This window comes from Oryctolagus cuniculus, chromosome 2 (genome assembly GCF_964237555.1).
Source record: "Oryctolagus cuniculus chromosome 2, mOryCun1.1, whole genome shotgun sequence".
Lineage (NCBI taxonomy): Eukaryota > Metazoa > Chordata > Mammalia > Lagomorpha > Leporidae > Oryctolagus > Oryctolagus cuniculus.
Genome location: NC_091433.1, coordinates 159,612,652 through 159,629,322, shown reverse-complemented (window position 1 = coordinate 159,629,322; position 16,671 = coordinate 159,612,652). Strand labels below are relative to the sequence as shown.

The 16,671-nt window shown below is 56.2% G+C and overlaps 1 long non-coding RNA gene across 4 annotated transcripts in view; it reads right to left on the bottom strand.

The window, feature by feature from the left end:
* The window catches only part of LOC108176363 (uncharacterized), an 82,443-nt gene that overhangs the window by 40,641 nt on the left and 25,131 nt on the right, over window positions 1–16,671 (bottom strand). The window contains exon 1 of one of the 4 annotated variants that reach the window (XR_007916606.2): window positions 99–391. The exons of 2 other annotated variants lie outside the window; for them this stretch is intronic. This is a non-coding gene — a long non-coding RNA (uncharacterized lncRNA). Of the gene's footprint in view, window positions 1–98; window positions 392–16,671 lie in introns of those variants that run through there. One more of the 4 variants, XR_007916601.2, reaches the window with a different exon arrangement.

The window sequence follows — 16,671 nt, the reverse complement described above, 5'->3', positions numbered from 1 at the left end:
TGATTCAGGCTGTCTAAGGCCTCTGTATGTCTCCCTGGTAGGCGACTGGGCCAGAACTTGGTGGCCAAGCACAGAAGCAGAGCTTGAGAACAGGTTACCTGGAGGGTGCCTTCAGGGCAGAGCACCAGCAGGTCCACGACCCGAGTAGCTGCTTGTCCCCCAGGGCCTCCTGCAAAGAGAGGGCAGCCAGCTGGGACTGAGACAGCGCGAGCTGGCAGAGGCTCACCTGCACTGACATACCTGTTGGCCACATACTTGGCCAATGTGACAGTGGACAGGCCACTCATCCGGGAGCCTCAGCTGGCCTGTGCATCTTGGGCAACCCCATCCCTCCTGCCTTGCCACCCTAGGTCCCGTGCTTCCCCGACCTCCCTTCCAGCCCTTGAAGAAGACCCCCTCATTCCCTCTGCAGCACTGCCAGTCTTTTGAAAGGTACAAGCCCACCAGGGTGAGGCATCCAGGTCCCCCCTCCTTGCCATGTGACCTTCCCAAGAGGCTGCACCTGGGACGGCACTAACGCCATCATGTCCCCAAGCCTGGCTGGTGATCAGGATGCACAATGACCTCTTGAAAGTCCAAGTCACCCAGCGATTCCATCCCCAGCTACACTTCCGAGAGAAACAAAAGCACATGCCCAGGAATGCTTTAATCACAGTACTCAAACGGGAGCCCAATAGCTATCCCCAGTAGAATGGCTGCCTGATGGCCATACACCCGCATAACAGAGCACTACACAGTGATCAAACCCGACAGAAGCATCTGCCACAACAGCAGCGTGGGTGACTCTCCTGGGCTTTAGGTTGAGTGAAAGAAGCCAGATACAAAGAGACGATACATACAATAGCGCTTGTATGCAGGTCGAGTATGCAGAACGAATCTACAGTGATAGAAGGCAGACAAGCAGCCACCTCCAGGAGTGGTCCTGACTGGGGAGCACCTGTGGAACTGGAAATGATCGTGTCTTTATCTGGTGGTTACGCGGGTGTAGACACAGCGATGTCTCCAGTGTGCACTCGATGCGGTGAACTCCACAGTGTGGCCAGCCCTAAAGGAGCCAGCTCATGCACACAGGAGGAGTTCTGGGGGAGAGAGCCCAGGAAAGAAAAACAAAGTCAAGAGTGGAACAGAGAGGGCCCAGAGCATTCTTCCTAGAGAGTCTGAGAGACCCGACCAAGCTGGGGTGGCCCAGAAGCACAGGCAAGCCCCTGTCCCTCCAACTGAGCCTGCACAAGCCAGACCAGCTCAGACCACCCTTCCGGGGGGCCCCTGACCAGGGCTGGGCCTTGGGATAGGAACCCAGGGTAGAAGCAGATGTGAGTTATACCCCATCTGCCCATTCCCTCTTCCCCCCGCCACAGCTGAGCAGCAGAGGGCTGATGCCAAGTCCCTCTTTCAGCTCCAGTTAGGAGGGAAACTCAACCAGCTCAAGTGTACTCCCACCAGACTCATGTACAGTCTCTCATAGGAGAATAATTCCAGAAAACTCCCGGCTGGCTCGCCGCTCTCTGGGTCTCTTTGATGACAGTCTGAGGGTCTGAGAAGGAACGTGCACCCAGGGGTGCATCTGCCTGTGCACGCTGTGTCTCCCTAAATCAGGCTCCTCTGATGTGTCTCCACATACCTGGCCCGTCCTCCATCTGCCCCGTCAGCACCCTGGTCCTCTTCCCCGCATACCCCCAGTCTCCCTGCTGCCCCCAGGCCTCCTGCCTTGGCAGTGGGGTCTGATCACTTTGCAGACATCATGTGGAGACACCCAGTGCCCTTCCTTCTTGCACTTGCCTTTTAAGGAAAGCAGAGAAAGAAAACCTCAGTCCTAGGGCACTGCTTTTAAGTGTCACCGTAGGCAACACAACATCCTGTCATGTGGGCCTTAAAGACTGCTGGCATCTTTTTTAATGGTTATTTATTTGTTTTTGCTTATTTGAAAGGCAGAGGGACGGGGACGGAAAGATCTTCCATTCGCCGTTCACTCCTCAAATGCCCACAACATCCAGGACCAGGCCAGACCAAAGCCAGGAGCCAGGAACTCCATCCGGGTCCCCCACATGGCTGGCAAGAACCCAAAGACTTGAGCCATCACCTACCTGCTGCGTCCCAGGTGCATTAGCAGGGAGCTGGGTCGGAAATGGGGAGCTGGGAGTCAAATGAGCACTCTTATATGGGAGATAGGTATCCCACAAAGGGCTTAGCCCACTGCCTCATAACGTCTGCATTTGGGGGTCTAGAGTTGAAGGATGTGGCTCACCCCTAGCCCCAGGGCCCCTCTGAGGAGCAGAATGGCTGATTCCCAGCATCTGCGCAGGAGCAGTACAGAGGGGTGAGGCTGCCAGGCCCTGGGCAGCTCTGGGCATCTACCACACCTGCCTCTCGGCCCAGCCTGGCCCCTTCTCCTCCCTGGGCAGCCCCTGCTCCAGCCAGGCTGACCCACGTGGCCCTCGCCTGGCCTCCTCCTGGGGTCCCCACAAGTCTGCACATAGACGCTGCTGCCAGGTCCATGTGCATTTGGGGATCAGTGTCCTCTGGTCCTGCGAGGTAGATGTCATTATTTTTAAAGACTATTTATGTATTTATTTGAAACTCAGAGTTACAGAGAGAGGGAGAGACAAAGAGAGATCTGTCTGCTGGTTCACTCCCCAGATGGCTGCAACAGCCAGGCCTAGCCAGGCCAAGTCAGAAGCTTCTTCCAGGTCTCCCACATGGGTAGCAGAGGCCCAATCATCTTTGCCATCTTCCACTGCTTTTCCTAGGCCATTAGCAGGGATAAGGATCAGAAGTGGAGCAGCCAGGACTTGAACCAGCATCCATTTGGGTTGCAGGCCTTGCAGGCAGCAGCTTTACCGACTATGCCACAATGCCAGCCCCAGGCAGTGACCTTGTTATGCTCACTCCACAAGTGAGGAAACCTCAGCTGAGGAACGGCATGGCCTCCCTGAAGTCACACAGCTGGTCATCTGCAGGTGGAGTCGGGTCTTGAACCTTGGCAACTGGCCTCCAAGCCAGCCCCGCAGCCCCTGACTGTTAACTCCTGCCCCAGAGCCCAGAGCCCAGAGCCCAGTGCGGCCCAGCCTGTCCCAAGAGGCTGCATGGTGGTCATACCCCGGCTGCCCTCTTCCTGTGTGGACTCCTGAGCCTGCCAGCAGCCCTGCACCCCTCTTCCTTCACCTGCATCATTTGAATGGGCATGGCCTGGAGTGGCGACACCCCTCCTGCTAGCTCAGAATCCCCACTTCCAGCCGCCTCACCAAACACTGCCTTTGGCTCTGGCCCAGGCTCGGTCCAGTCTGTGGAGACTGAGAGCACACCAGTGGCACAATGGAAGGCCACCGTTAGTAGGGCCTGATCTGAAGAGGACCACAGGACCCCAGAAACTGAAGTCGCAGACCCCTCTCTAACACCGTGCCCAGCACGTGCAAGCCCTGCGCTGGGCCCCAGGATTTCAACTCCCAAGACCCTCCAGCCAACCCTGAGCGCTCAGCACCCCCACCAGATGCACCTGCTGTGCACCTGAGTCTACCCTGTCTGGTGCTTTACCCTGGGTTTCACCCTGCATTTCCCCAGGGAGGCTACAGCACCCTGAGAGCAAGGATTCTATTTCCCGCAGCTCCCATCTCCCTGCAGGCCCCTGTTATGGGCTAGGACAAGCCTCAGGCCCTCCAAACACACTCAAAATGGATGCAATTGGGTCTGAGGGCTTTGCCACTACACTTTGAAGCTGCTTGCTAAAGATTTCATCTTCCTTGTGGAAAAAGGAAGAGTGGGGGGGTTGTGGAGGTGGGCTCAGATGCAAATGTATGCAAACCATGGTGCGATGATATGCAGATGTGTGTCCTGGATTTGTGGGAAGGAGTCCTAGGACTTCAGAGTCCTTGGTTCTGGCGAGCTTTGCTCTCCGAGGGCCTCCCCGCCTGCTGCAGATCCTGCGATCTTGCGTGGTGACGGCTGGGAGTTGGCCACTGCACGGCATTCTGGCGCTGGTGGAAACCTTTTGGGGATCAGTGTCCTCTGATCCTCTGTGAGGCTGCTCCCACCCACCGGGGCAGACAAGCAGACAAGAGGCTCCAGAGACAGAGGCCTGCCTCGGGGTAGGGCTGCAGTGTAGCCAGGGCTGGGGACTCCTGGAGTCTGGGTACACAGTTCTGGAGGAACACAGGGTGTGGGACCAGGGAGGGAAGACCACAGCAGGTCCCCACTCTGACTTGGTTCTGGCTGAGATGGCCACGGGCAGGGAGACGGTGGCTACCTGCCACTCCTCCCCGCCACCACCACTCCCAGCCCTGTGCTGTGCTGCCACCCGTCCTCAGCCCAGATCCCAAGTAGGTAGCCACACCGCAGGAACTAGGGGATCTGGGGGCTCCCCAACACTGCTGGCCACCATGGAATGGCTCCCTCTCTGGCAGACACTGTGCGCAAGCACTTTAACCGTGTTAAATCCACAGCCTACATGACTCCTCCACAGACCTACCAAGTACGCAGCACTGCTTTGATCCCATTTTGTGGATGAACAAACAGAGCCAAGGTCACCCTATCTGCAAATAATAGAGCTGGTTTTCAAGCCTCAATCCCTCAGACACCAAAAACTGCCAGCGCCTCCATCTCTTGTGCCCCACTGGCCACAGGCACCTAGCTCCCAGGCAGCACACTTGGGGAGGGGGCCAAGTCCGGGGTTGGGAGGGAGAAAGTTCCAGGGTCATGGCCAGAGTTGCCCCTCCACCAGAGGTCATCCGGCAACCACCAAAACCAAAGCCGTCCTCCTGCCCAAGACTCTCCCCCACTCAACCACAGCTGCGCCTGTAATTCCCAGGAGAATCACGTGCCTTTGAGACATTCATATGTCCATAGTCCCCTGGGTTCTTTTGTTTCATTCCTAAGATTTACTTTCAAAAGGTAGAGTTACAGAGAGTAAAAGAGAGATCTTCCATCCACTGGTTCACTCCCCAGATGGCTGTAACAGCTGGGACTGAGCCAAGCCAAAGCCAGGAGCTTGTTCCGGGTCTCCCACGTGGGTGCAGGAGCTCAGGGACTTGAGCATTTCCACTGCTCTTCCCAGGCCTTTAGCAAGGGGCTGCACTGGAAATGGAGCAGCAGAGACTGGAACTGATGCCCATATGGGATGCCAGTGCTGCAGGTGGTGGTTTAACCCTGCTCTGCCATAGCGCCAGCCCTTGGTTCCCTGTTTTAAAAGACAAATCTGTTTGGAAGGCAGCTTCGAGCCAGGTCAGCAGGGAGGTCCTGGTGCCTGTGGACAGGAGGGTGACACGGGCATGAAAGGGAGAAGAGCCATCCCGGGATGAGGGTGCCAGTGCCTTCCTGGGCACCATGTGCTCTCTGCAGCCAACTGCACATCCTCTTTTACTCCCAGCAGCCTTAAGCGGGAGGTATTCTAATTAGTAATAACGGGAGGTAACCCTCAGAGACGTGGCTGAACTGGAATTATCACCCCATTTATAGTCAAAGAAACCAAAGCCCAGAAAGGTGAGTAGACCAAAGCCACACAAGGGATGAGGGCACAGCCAGACCGTGCCAGGCCTCCAGAGCCGCAGTGGGGGTGCAATGATGTTTGAATGTATGGGTTCCACAAGGTAGCATGGAGCCCCTGCCTCCTGCAGAGAAATCACACTGGCTTGAGGCACGAGGGGCCGAGAACACTGGTGCCTGGGAATCTTTGGGGGCTTTGCATGACAACCGCAGACTAGGGTTCCCACAGCAGCAGGTGGGCATCAAGCAGGCCAGGCCGGGCAGGGCTGGCACCAGCCACCGTGGGGGTGGCGGTGCCAGCTCTCACTCGCCAGCCGGCCTGCCAGCTGGGGAAGCTTCATTAGAATTCCTCAGCCCTCCAACCCATTTCCTTCCTGGTGAGCGGGACAGAGACCAGCCCCACTGCCTGCTGCCAGGGTGAGGGGCCGGGCTGGCAGCTTCAGCCAGCCTGGGGCAGGGGTGGCCTCTCAGGCGCCGGGAAGTGCGCCTCTTCCCCGTGTGCCGGAAACTTCTGCAAGTCAGAGACTGTCCACCTGTCTGTGTGTCTGTCCCCCTGCCTGGGCGCAGGGAGCTGGGAGTGTGGATGGACAGACAGGCTGTGGGAAGCCACGTGATTAATGGGTGATGAAAACCAGACTCTGTCAGGACGGGGGTGGGAACAGAGAGGCAGAGAGAGGCTGTCTGTTTTCTGCTTGGCTCAGCTTTGAGCCCGCAGCCCTGAGGGAGGAGGGTGGAGCAGCTGAGGGCAGCGCCTGGCCCCGGCCTCTGAGCCCCAGCCCGGGGAAGAGGGCCCCACGTCAGCCTCTGCCCTGGAAGCAGCCCTGAGGGGTGCAGGAGAGACAAGCTTTGCTCCCAACCCCAGAGACTTGTGTGGCCTCCAGAAACCCTCCTTCCAGGACACCCTAGGGTCCTACACTTCTGAGCAGGAAACAGCAGAGAAAGCACAGCCATTCCCCACCCCGAGCCACTGCCCAGGGCCCAGACCCCCAAGCTCCTCCCAAGCCTTGCCCCCCAAACACTTAGGTAACTCCCACGGCCCCACACTTTGCCCCCAGGCCCAACAGCCCACCCTGGCCTTGCAGCAGACACTTTGAGCAGTTTAAATCAAGCATATTTTTCTCCATGCACTGCTGAGCAACTGGAGTTCCATCGGCGAGGCCTAAGAGCAACCTTCCATCCCCACAAACCCAGTCAGCACCGAGACATGCAGCAGGCCCACGCTCATACAGCCGGGCTGGTCCTGGGCCCCGCCTGCCAGACACCTGGAGGGACTGAGCAGCTCTCTCCTCCCCTGCCAAAAAGAGTGCCCCCGGGGGCCAGCGTAGTGGGCGCCCCATCCCACGTGGGCACAGGTTCGAGTCCCGGCTGCTCCTCTTCCAACCCAGCTCTCTGCCGTGGCCTGGGAAAGCAGTGGAGGATGGCCCAAGTCCTTGGGGCCCTGCACCCGCATGGGAGACCAGGAGGAAGCTCCTGGCTCCTGGCTTCAGCCTGGCCCAGCCCTGGCCTTTGCAGCTATTTGAAGAGTGAACCAAGAGATGGAAGACCTCTCTTTCTGTCTCTCGCTCTCTCTGTTTATAATTCTGCCTTTCAAATAAATTAAAAGATAAAATTGAAAGAGTGCCCCTGGCCCATCTGCCTCAGAGCCCGAGGGCCCAGCATCTGCCCTAGGAGGCTCTGCCCTCCTTCATGCACACGGCACTGTATCTCTTCCCGCGGGCCTGCCCCAGGGCCCTGAGCTGGCTGGGGGCAGGAAACAGGACACAGAGAGAGGAAGCAGAATGGGGTGGGTGGGCGCACAGGCCAAGTTTGCTGACTGAGCACTGCTGTTGGCTCTGCTTGTCATGGGAATAAAAATTCATTTCTGGTTGCCCACCCCCCCACCCCCGGCCAAAAGTTTCCTTCTGTGGTCATGCAAGGCAGGCAGAGAGGAAAACTGTATCCACCCCTGCCCTGCCCCAGGCCCCTGACATGAGACGACTTCAAAAGGCTCTCAGAGAGTGGGATTACCAGATGAGCTTGGGGTGGTCGACTGGCACGGGGGCAAGCACCCACATTCCCTATCGGAGTGTCTGATCTGAGCCTCAGCTCCACTTCCAGTCCAACCCCCTACTCGTGCACACCCTGGGAAGCAGCAGGTGATGGCTCAAGTACTTGGGCCCCTGCCACCCACGAGGTAGGTCTGGATGGAGCTCTGGGCTCCTGGCTTCCGCCTGGCCCAGCCCTGGCTGTTGTGGGCATTTGGGGAGTGAACCAGCAGATGGAAGATGGTTTATTTGGGTATAAAAACTTTCTTGGGAACCACACCCACCCCTACCCTCCCTTCGGGGTGGGTGACAAAGCAGATGTCCCAGGTCTGCCAGACACACAGCCTCCTACTCCCCGAAGTCCCACCCTCCCGGGGCCATCTGGGAAGAATTAGAGGTGATTCTTAGAACAGGCCTTCTGCGGGAACAAGAAAACCTTCGTGAGGGCTTTTTAATCAGTAGAGCAGATGTGTAACCTGCCTCACTGTGAACACTCCTGGGCTCCCAACACGTGACAAAGGAAGCCTGTGTGAAAGTCTCATCGTCCCCAGCCCGGCCATCCGGAGAACCCAGGAGGGGGGTGGGGATCCTCAGATCCCAGCTCCTGTCTCTTGCCTTCCTGGAGCCCAGGGCACCTGGGAGGTGGCAGGGTTGGGATGGCTTGGCGGCCCTGCAGGCTGCAGCACGGGTGCTACCAACGCAGGGGAGTCTAAGACGCAGGCCTTCTGACCCTTCCCGGAAGACAGGACACCCTAGGCCGGTTCAAGAGCGGCTCACGCTGAACCGCCGTCCGACACCTGCAGAGAGGGCAACGCCCCCGCCCTGCTCCGTGTGCGAAGCAGGAGTCATCGACCCTCCCCGAGTGCCTTCCTGAGGGAGGGAGAAAGTGACAGATTACCACCACATGAGCAATGAAAACCAACCACGCTTACGCTTCCACGGCTCGGCAGAGCACACATCGAGGTGGGCTCCGCCACACTTAGCGTCTCCCAGGACAAAAACCCACAGTGTGGGCAGAGTGGGCTCGAACCCAGCAGCTCTGGGTGGGCAGCTGCTCCCCAGCTCATCCGGGTTATGCAGAACCAGGCTCCTGGGGTCACTGTTTCCCTCCTGGCCATGAGCCAGGGATCCCTCTCAGCTCCTAGAAGCTGCTCTCTGAGGCCCCGGCCACATGATCCCCATCGCTTTTAAGTCATCCCCCCTGACTTCTGCTGCCACCAGCCAGAGGAAGCCCGGGCTGCACGAGGCCCGCAGACCAGCTCTCCCGCTGCAGGAACTCAGGGCCGACTGGCTCATCGCCTTAATCAGGTCTTTGAAGTCCATTTTGCCACACATAGACCGTCCTAGAATCACAAGCTTTGCTCCCATCACACACGGGGATTAGGCTGGGGAGTCTCGGGCCCATCTTCAGAATTCCACCTGCTCTGTCTCTAGGGTCCTCCTCCCGCTGCCCAGTGGCTAGAGGAGAGGTTGTTCCTGGGCTGGGCAGCCCCTCGCTCTCCTCCTCTACTATCTGCCTCTGGGCTCTCCATGACCAGAGGAGGGAGCCCTGCCTTGAGACCCCCACCGCAGGCACCCTGATGAACGGGCAGGGTGCTTTCTCTGGGATGCTGGATCTGCGGCAGCACCTGCTAAAGAGGCTCTCTCCCTGCCCCAAGCTCCAGCATGACACGCCCAGCCTGGGGGCAGCCAGCAAAGTGAGTGTGAAGTGCCACTGACCCCGCTCTGCCCCACGCCACACAGCACAAGTCCCGGAGCCTCTGCCTTCCGCTAGGTCTGCGGCTGGGGCGAGCAACAGCCACCGCCCACCAGGCACCCCCCGCCCCCCGCCGGATCCCTGGGCCTCTGCTCAGCAGAGCTCGCCAGGACTTTACTTATGGGGGCCCTAATCTTTTTTCCTCACTCTGTCCCCGAACTGAGGCCTGGATTCTCCTTCCCCAGGGACCCACCCACTTCCTCCCGGGAGTCCAGCTGAGGACAGAGTGGTTTGAAGAACAGTTCTAAATCCCAGCCAGGAGAAGGGATGACTACACGCCCTGGAATGTGGAGGCCGCTGCTTCCTGCACAGCCTTTTGAATGCAACACGTAACCAGCAGCTGCGGCACAGAGAATGGAAACTCTGAGGGACGTCGTGGCTCCCAGGCCCAGACAGCAGGGCTGGGAGCAGCCCCGCTCTTGAATTCAGCCCTCGGCACCATCCTCCTTCCAGGAACCAGGCCCAGCGAGCCCGGGATGTGCTCCTGTTGCCCACTTCCTCCAAAAGCTCTTTGCGTGCGCATTGGGGGAGAGACCCTACTCTCACTCACAAGCCCCTGAGGGTGGCCAGGACCCCATGGCCCAGACGCTGAGCCCTAGGCAGGAACAGAAGGGTAGTTCATCCCCAGCACAGTCCCCACCCTGGAACTCGGCCTGGAGCCAAGCTGGGGGTGCCAGCCAGGCGGTGCAAGGTGCAGCCATTCCTTCTCTACGGCTGCTCCGGGTGCAGGAGGGGCAGGAGGGGCAGGACCTGGAGCGACAGCGTTCCTTTCCTGGAGATCACTCCCGCCCGCTGCCAGGAGACGCTCACACTCTCCGCTTCTTTAAGACACAAGGCACACGGCAAAACGCACCGATCTTAACAGCACGGCTCCGTGCATGCACGCCATGGGGACGAAACACAGCACATGTCAGAGACCAGCGAAGCTTCCTTGGAGCCCCTGCCCACTCATTACCGGTTCCCCTCAGAGGTGACCACTCGCGAATTTCCCTCACCATTAATGAATGAATTCTGCCTTCCTTCAAATGGCATCACAGGTAATGCGTGCTCTGGAGAACAACTGGCTTTACTGCACGCTATGGCATGGTTAGGAGATGCACCCATGTCTCAGATCCACTGACAGCCACCCCGCAACCTGCCAGGCTACGGGGGCTGGATGGCGGAGGCACACTCACTGTTTGCACTAAAGCTGATGGACAGTGAGCCCATTTTCAGAGAAGGAACTTGGTGAGATCAGCGCACTGTCTCGCAGTCAGGACACAGGAGGAGCTGGAACTCCAACCCAGCAGCGATCAGTCCCAAAGGCGATCTCTCTTCTCTGCTTTCCCTGCAACACACGGGGACCTGCCCCCCGCAGCAAGAAGCAGAGGAGTGCCACAGAGGAAACCTTCCGGGCGGGCTCTGCGCACCCCAGAGCACCCTGTGTGTCTTCATCTCTGTTCTGCGGGGGGGGGGGGGGGGGGGGGCAGAGGGAGGGCGGCGGAGGAGAGCAAGCACTGTGCTGGGAGGGCACGGCGAGGGGACCAGGCCTGGGAGGAGAAGAATGACGTGGCTCATCCACTTATTCAGCCAGCACCCAAGGAACACCTGCCGGATGCCAGGCACCACCTTAGACACCACCATTTAGTTATCAACACCACCTTAAAATGACAAACACCTAGCTTCTCTCGTGATTTTATAAGCTGACTGGGCAGTCCTTCTACCAGTCTCACTAGGGTCCCTCATGCTGCACAGTCAGGCAGAACTTGGCAAAGGCAAGAAGGTGGACTCACACAGCTGGCACCCTGGCAGGGCCTGCGAGGCTGGGTCCAGCTGCAATCCCCTCTCTCCAGGGACTCTCAGGGCCTCTCCCTGCCTGTGCAGGTTTCTCCCAGAGGGCATCCAGACTTTTGACCTGATACCCAGGCCTGGCCAAAGTGCAAAGGTGGAAGCCACCAGGCCTTATGAACGCTAAGGCTGGTCCCAGAACTGAATCATTTCTGCCATATTCTGTTGGTTAAGGTGAGTTACAGGCTGGGACCAGCCTCAGTGTGGGAGGAAATGCTGCAAGACAGTATCAGGAGGTGTAGGTAGTCAACAGCTATCTTTGGAGACTTGCTACCACCACCCACCCTCCCAAAAAAGCCTTCAGTTGGTTAAGATTGAAAGCGGAACATCCAGGACTCAAACTGGCACCCATAAGGGATGCCAACACTGCAGGCAGAGGCTTAACCTTCTAAGCCACAGCACTGGCTCCTCCACTTCTAATCCAGCTCCCTGCTAATACACCTGGGAAAGCAGAAGAAGATGGCCCAAGTGCTTGGGCCCCTGCACCCATGTGGGAGACCCAGAGGAAGCTCCTGGCTCCTGGCTTCGGATAGGCCCAGCCCTAGTTGTTATAGCCATTTAGGGAGTGAACTAGCAGATGGAAGATATCTCTTTGTGTCTCTGTTTCCCCCTCCCTATGTAACTGTGCTTTTCAAATAAATAAATAAATTTGTTTTTAAAAATCAAATTCAATCTTGTTTAAAAATACAATTCACAGTCAGAAACATGGGGCCTTCCTGAATAGAGTGTCCTTGAGCTCCACGCCCTCTTTGATCCCTGGCCACCATCAGGACAGCAGCACCGGGGAGCTCGGGGAAGATCAGCAAGATCTGCAGCAGGCGTTTTCTGTACTGCCTGAGCACATCCCGCGCTTGGTGCCTTACAGACTTTCACTCACCCCCTCCCCTTTTTAAAGATTTACTTATTTATCTGAAAGTCAGAGTTACACAGAGAGAGGAGAAGCAGAGAGAGAGAGAGAGAGGCAGGTCTTTCATCCACTGGTTCATTCCCCAGAGGACCACAATGGCCGGAGCTAGGCCAATCCAAAGACAAGAGCCAGGAGCCTCCTCTGGGTCTCCCACGTGGGTGCAGAGGCCCAAGCACTTGGGCCATCTTCTACCACTTTCCCAGGCCACAGCAGAGAGCTGGATCGGATGTGGAGCAGCCAGGACTCAAACTGGCATCCATGTGGGATGCCGGCTCTGCAGGCAGCAGCTTTACCCGCTACACCACAACACAGACCCCTTTTTTCCCCCTTTTGAAGTTGGCTTGATCGTTAGCCCTACTTCACAGATGAGGACAGAGGTTATCAGTTGCTGAATATCAAACCAAGCAAACGTAGTGGCTCCAAACAATTGTTTCTCACCATTCATGGTTTCTGTGGGGTCTCATGAGGATGGGGTCTTCAGGGTTCCTCACTCACAAGTCTGCTCCTGGCTCTGGGCGGCTTCCCTCCACCAGCTTGCGCACGTGGCCACCCTAGAACAGGTGAATTTTTTATGCCACAACTCAGTGTGTATCCTGAGAGAGAGCAGGGCACAGCTGTGTCACCTTTCCTGGCCCAGCCTTGGTTTGGTGAGGCAATTACAGGGTATCAATTTATTTCTTGACTACAAACCTACACCATGCCTACAGCCACCATAGTTTACTCTCATTCATATTCTTTTCACATGCAAAATACCCCCAACTCCCATCCAATGACCCCCAAGTCTCATGCCTGGTGGCATCAGGTGCTGGCAAGAGGGCTTGGATGCCATCAGCTAAGCCGTCCAGGGACAGAGGAGGGTCCTCATGTGCAGGTGCCCAGAGTTCTACTCCCCTTTGTCTAAAGCTCTGTGAACTGAAGGGATGCGTTATCTGCTCTGTCCCCACGCAACCTACAGCGATGGGACGGGCATAGGATAGCCACTATCTAACACATGCTAACACGCCGTGCAGGAGGCACATGGCAGTCACTGGTCCGTAGCAGTTCTGAAATCTATCCAGGCACACAGCATCAATTTCTTGACTAGGGCTCAATCCTACTGCCTGGGAATGATTCTCCGTGGCTCTTGGCTCTGTTCATCTTCTAAATCCTTCTCTGTTGAAAAATGGCTGGTGTTTGCACCGAATAACCTTCTCAGTATGTTTTCTTCCCACAGATTTTTGGGGGTCCAGAGGTCTTTTTTTTTTTTTTTTTTTTTTTTTTAAATAGTGGCACTGGCATCCCTCATGGGTGCGGGTTTGTGTCCCAGTTGCTCCACTTCTGATCCAGCTCTCTGTTGTGGCCTGGGAAAGCAGTGGAGGATGGCCCAAGACCTTGGACCCATGCACCCACATGGGAGACCCGGAAGAAGCTCCTGGCTCCTGGCTTTGGATCCGCTGGCCCAAGGACTCCACCCCTGTGGGAGACCCAGAAGAAACTCCTGGCTCCTGATCAGCACAGTTCTGGCCATTGCGGCCATCTTGGGGGTGTGGGTGAACCAGCGGATGGAAGACCTCTCTCTCTTTCTATCTCTGCCTTTCAAATAAAATAAATAAATTAAAAAAAAAAGATATGTGTGAAGTTGTTGGGGGGACAATTCCCTCGTGACTCTCAGGAGCTCTATCGTCTAAGAAGAGGATATGAGAGGTACACTGCTGAAATATTTACAGGGCCTTTGTCTATCTGATAGAGTTTAAGAAACATTAAACATTTGGGGCCAGCGCCATGGCTCACTTGGTTAATCCTCCACCTGCGGCACTGGCATCCCATATGGGCACCGGTTTTAGTCCCAGTTGCTCCTCTTCCAGTCCAGCTCTCTGCTATGGCCCGGGAGTGCAGTGGAGGATGGCCCAAGTGCTTGGGCCCTGCACCCACATGGAAGACCGGGAGGAAGCACCTGGCTCCTGGCTTCAGATCAGCGCAGCATCTGCCATAGCGGTCATTTGGGGGGTGAACTAATGGAAGGAAGACCTTTCTCTGCCTCTGTCTCACTGTCTAACTCTATCTGTCAAATAAATAAAACAAAATTTTTTAAAAATTAACATTAACATTGTTTAAGAATTATTTTGTTTATTTGAAAGGCAGAGGTACGGGGGGCGGGGGGAAGAGACAGAGAGAGATTTTCCATCTGCTGGTTCACTCCCCATATGGCTACAGCAGACAAAGCTGGGCCAGGCCAAAGCCAGGAGCCAGGAGCTTCATCTGGGTCTTCCATGTGGGTGCAGGGACCCAAGCATTTGGGCCATCTTCCACTGCTTTCCCAGGTGCATTAGCAGGGAGCTGGATCTGAAGTGGAGCAGCCAGGATGTACTGGCATCCATATGGGATCCTGGCGTTGCAGGCAGCAGCTTTACTGGCTATACTACAATGCCGGTCCCCCAAGGTTCTTTTTAAAGAGTTTTTTTTGTTTTTTTTTTTTGTTTGTTTTGTTTTGTTTTTTTATAATTTGAAAAGGAGATAGGGAGGGAGGGAGGGAGGGAGAAAAATATCTTCTATCTACTGGTTAACTTCCCAAATGCCTGCAATAGCTGGTGCTGGTCCAGGCCAAAGCTAGGAACTGGGAACTCCATCCAGGTCACTTCTATGAGCGGCAAGAACCCAAGTACTTGTGCCACCACCTGCAGCCTCCAAGGCTATGCATTGGCAGGAAGCTGGAATCAAAGCAGAGCCAGGACTTCAACCCAGGCACCAGGCACCAGGCATCCCAGGTGGCAGCAAACACCTGCTCCTCTTTCTGTTTTTGTTTTGTTTTGTTTTAAGATTTTATTTACTTGTTTATTTTAGAGGTAGACTTACAGACAGAGAGAGGGAGGTTCACTCCCCAAATGGCCACAACAGCCAGAGCTGGGGCAATCTAAAGCCAGGAGCCAGGAGCTTCTTCCAGGTCTCCCATTTGGGTGCAGGGACCCAAGCCCTTGGGCCATCTTCTACTGCTTTCCCAGGTGGTCATAAGCAGAGAGAGAGCTGAATCAGTAGAGGAGCAGCCGGGACACAAACTGGTGCCCACGTGGGATGCCCATACCGCAGGCAGAGGCTTTGCCCACTACGCCACAGCACCAGCCCCTCTCTTACTGATGTTTTAACAAAGATTCTTACAGCTTCACTAGGGATGTTGTCTTTGTGCTGACAACTTCTGTTCTTTGAGAACCCTCGCCGTCTGTGGAAGCTGAGAACGAGAAACAGATTTCAAACCCAGCAAGTCCTGGGCTCTATGTTTTTCATAAATTTTGCTGGAAAGTGACAGTTTCCTATGTAACTCAGCTTTCTCTGCCCTTTTCATATGCAACTAAAACTGGGGCCAGCATTGTGGCGCAGCAGATTAAGTTGGCGCCTGAGACTCCAGCGCCCCCATATCGAAGCCCCAGCCACTCTGCTTGCAATCCAGCTCCCTGCTAATGTGCTTGGGAAAGTAGCGGAGGATGGCCCAAGTCCTCAGGTCCTGCACCCATCTGGGGAGTGAACCCGTGTGTGGAAGATCTCTCTCTCTCTCTCTCTCCCCCTGCCTCCCTCCCTCCCTCTGACTCTTCCTTTCAAATAAATAAAATCTTTAAAAATAAAATACAAATTTATCATAAAAAAAACCTCCTAGCCCAAACAAGTAGCTCATGAGGTTCCTGTTCTCTTGGCCACATCACTGCAAGTGACAGTGTTGCTAAACTGTCTCCCACCGCACAGCTAAGTTCCCTGTCTTCCTGCTTCCAGTTACACTGTCCAGCTTTTCCTTCAGCCCCCACCGGCAGCCTCCTGGAAGATCACCCAGGCTTGCAACAGCAACACCTTCAAAGCCCACCTCCCCGGCCTGAGCTGTGGGACTCAGGTCTGGTGTGGCCTCCAGCCACTTCGGGGTGACAGAAAAGTCTCTATGGGCTATTTCTTCCGTCCTAACAAAGTACCCCAGACAGGGCTCTTGGAACAACAGTCACATGGTTTGCTCAGGGATTCAGGGGCTGCCTGGGACTCAGCCAGACAGCTCCCACTCTGGATCTCCTGTGAGTTTGCCATCAGGTGGTGGCTGCGGCTGCGACTGGGGCTGGCTTCGGTTCTTCCTCACCCACTTTCGGGGGCCCAGGCTAGAAAGACACCCACTGCATGGGGCTGGATGGCTGCACCATCTCTCAATTTGAATGTGGTCTCTCTACAAGGCAGCCTGGGCCAGCTGGATTCCTTTCATGGCAGCTGAAGGCTGCCCACGTGACAGCACAAAAGGAACCATCAGAACTGAGCGCCATTCCGTACCCAGCCTTGGAAGTGACACAGAGCCACTTCCGCCACACTCCCCTCGTCCAGCCACTCCCAAATACCCACCCAGCTCCAAAGGGCAGGGACCTCGACTCTGCCGTTGATGGGGGGAGACTCAAAGGATGGCGGGTATGCTTCGATCACACAAGGGGGTGAGCAAGGTGCTCAAGGCCACACAGCTGAGCGCAGCCAAACTGAGCTTGACCCCAGACATCCTGAGAAGCACGTCCTTGGCAGGTCTACACCGCCTCCTGTGGTCATAGACACAGATGGTCTCTGTGATGCAGAAGAGGGGGAGGAGGGTCCCCTGATTTGGGACAGTTCCTGACTTGCTGCTGCGGAACTCCGCTTTCTCTCGGACGATAAGAGAACTCATAGTATCTGCAAGCAGCTCCCGGGCCGTGGAG